The following is a 3604-nucleotide window of genomic DNA, read 5'->3' on the forward strand; positions in this document are numbered from 1 at the left end:
CCATAGTCCTTCTTGCTATGTTGTGGAAAAAGAATCAGTTTAAGCAATTGGGTAAGGTTAAAGAGATTTAGTTGTAGTGGGGGATGTAAGTGTTAGAGATGACAGAAAAAGAGGTATATGAGTGAATTTTTATGAGTTTCTATGCTCTATAACAATAGTTGTTGTCGATCTTCCAAAGGAAGTCTAGATATGAAGCTTTGCAGCTAAGAAAGATGGAAATATGGTGAGTCCCTAAATTGACTCTTACATTGCATGCCTTTTAGAAAATTTTATGATAATTGACCAAAGCATGAGATTGAAACTAGTAAAGTATGATGTGACAAATCTGATAAGAAAAGTAAGACCTATGTATCTGAATGACTATGGTATGCTTATGTTTGAAAATAAGAACGAGTCTAATAAGAAGTGCATGTGTGTTTGGTAAGCATAAGAATGTCGATCATAAGTGAGTCGATGCATGATGAGTCTGTATTTGTCTCTAGAGTCATCAAAAGGGTTTGTCAAGACTAAAAACACGAATATCTAAAAGGACAAGTCCATGGCCATCGCTTTAAAATAATACCATATTGTGTAAGATCACAAATGGTGGATTATGGCATCATAGGGAATAATTCATGGAAGGTTATTACCTAATGTGTTTCCCTTTGTGTCCTCAGACGATGAGGGGTAAACCTTACTAAGTGTGATTCTAGGAAAATCCCTATCACCTAAATCACCAAAAAAAGAAATGTATTTGTGGAAAAACTCTAGAAGGGTAAGCCTTTGTGGTGAACCTCTTAAAGGGCATATTTGTGGCGAGACTCTAAAAGGAAAGACTTTGTGGAGAGTACTTAATGAAAAGGACACCATTGTGGAAATATTTGGATAAGGAAACCTTTATGGCTATTTCTAAAAAGGAATGCCTTCGGGATCCATTTAAAGAATGACCCTTGTAGCAACTTTTTGAAAGAAACACCTTTGTGGTGAACTTTGAATGAAAAGAAAGGAACCTATGGTGAACTCTGACAAAATGAAATATGAAGTCTTCTGAAGGAATGATAAGTATGACAAAATTTGAAAGAAAAGCTCCGTAAGAAGTGTTATGGATAACCCAGTATAGTAACATGGTAAGGACAACAAGACTAGAGTGTGCCATGGCATGTGGCAAACCTAGAACATTCTGTCTGAAAGGCCCTTTGCAATGGGAATGGTTAAGTAATCACAAATGAATAAGAAGAGTAGTGTGAGAATGGTACAAAAGATATGACAGGCAATATATGACCTCAGTGTAAAGTGTGACACCCATGGTATAATGAATAAAATTTAAGGGATATATCCGCTAGAGTTAATGTAACAACTCAAACCCAACCTAGTCATTATGGCCAAATTTGGAAAGTTACATTGGCCACCAAAATGACACAAAAAAACTTTCTTGATTTCAAATGTACCTTATTTTTTTTAAACCATTTGTGCAATTCGTTCAAAACTAGTAAAATCAAATGTTCAACTTTATTTTCAATCTCATTTCAAAAACCATTTGTCCACAGAAATGGCTGAAATAAACTTTTAGAATTTTGAGAAAAAATATTTTAAAAATATTGGCTTATCAATTAAAAGCAAATGGAATAAAAAAATATTTTAATTTCATAAGAATCATGCAAATTTCAGAAATAAAATAAATAATATCTCAATTATAAACATTCAATCATTTACTCAAAACTATTTGATTTTCAATTATACTTCTAAATCATTTGTCTTTTATTCAAAATTGGAGAACTTAGTTATTCGTCAAGATTTTGGAAATAAAAACATATTAACTTCATAAATCAAATGCCTTTAGAAAAATCATTTGTAAACAATAATAATTTTGAAAACTAAGTCTAATTTTATTAAAACTTATTTTTCAGAAATGCAACGGAAAAAATGTATTATTACATATTCTATTTCAAAAATAGAGTTTCAAGTGAAATCTTATTAAATACTAATTTTTGTGGTGTTTTTAAGACTTAATGCCATGCAAGCAATTTATGAAATTCAGAATGAAAAATCCCCAAAATAAATTCTCATGCCACAGTCTATACTAAAACTTATTACAAACCTAAAATATCAAAATAACAAAATAAAGTTAAATTACTTTAATTTAAAAAGACTTACTAGAAACTCCTCCAAATGCTATCACCAAATCCTAACCTCGGGGTTATTTGTAAAATCAAAAAACTAAAGGGAGGTGAGCTATAAAGCTCAGTGTGAGATTAACATAAACACAATCACATACACATAAACATATACATTATACAATCATAATAATCATATCAATATAACTCAATATTTCACACTTATACTATGCATGATCATGTCATTGCACATTTTGTAAAACGATGAAAATTTTATGAAAAAAATTCTACCCATCTTTGCTACACACCAAAATTGAGTTCCCCAGAACTCGTCTATCCAACACACCAAATTGTGAACAGTGTCACCAAAATTGTAGATAAAATGCCAATAATCAATATCATGGGCAAGCCACAAAAATTGTAGATATACTGCCACATAATCAAAATAGTGAATAGTGTCACCTTAATGTAGATAAACTACCACATACTTCCACCTCTCAGATATCCTACCACATTAATACTAGTTTTGTAACAGTCCGATTTAGACCCTAGTCAGAACAGTGGTTTTGGGACCATATATCCGCGTCAAAAAAATATTTAAATATTATTTTCGTGTTTATGATATGTGAATGAGCATGTGTGAAAGTCTCGTATGGAAATTTGATTGTTTGTGTGCTTAATTTTGAAAAAAGGACCTAATAGCCTAAAATGTAAAAGTTGCATGCTATTTGTTAAAAGTGCTTATTTGATTTGGCTTTATGATTGTGAGGTCTTTATGAGGTTATTTGACCATTGAATGAATTGAATGACTTAAATGGGCACTATGTTATAATTCATTTATGGTTTAATAAAAGGGCAAAATTGGTATTTAGCCTATTAAGTTAATTATATGAAAACAAAAATAGAAAAAAAAACCATTTTATGTGTTCATCCACTGAAAATAAAAAGGAAAGAAAAGTGAAAAAGCAAACAGGGGTTCGACACTTTGATTTGGTGAATTAGGTATGTGTTTTGCTGATTTTTGATAATTTCTACGTTTTTGCAATCGTTGCTTCGTATACTATCAGGCCCATGCCTCAATTTCTGATTTTGATGATGATTTTGAAATGTGCGATGGATAAATTCATGAGCTTTATGTTGTTATATGATTAAATACGAAAGTTTGATGTTGGGTTTATATGTTTTGTCTTTAAATTTTTGATGATTTTAAGTAAAATGGGCTAAATTGTGAAATTTGTAAATTGAGGAACTAAAATGTGAAATAAATGAAATGTGTAGACTTGTATGAGTGCTATAAATATTTGGCCAAGCATGAGTATATACAAATTATGTGTATTTTGTGATTTTGTGAATTAGAGACTAAAGTGTCAAAATGTGAAAATGTGAGGGCTATTTGAAAATTGACCTAAATATGTGTTTATGGTTTGTTTTGAATGAAATTATGATTGAATAAGTTAATTTTGAATTTATTAGATCAAGAATTAAAGAAAACAGAGTTAGATCGGGGAAAG

Source organism: Gossypium arboreum, chromosome 6, assembly GCF_025698485.1.
Source record: "Gossypium arboreum isolate Shixiya-1 chromosome 6, ASM2569848v2, whole genome shotgun sequence".
NCBI lineage: Eukaryota > Viridiplantae > Streptophyta > Magnoliopsida > Malvales > Malvaceae > Gossypium > Gossypium arboreum.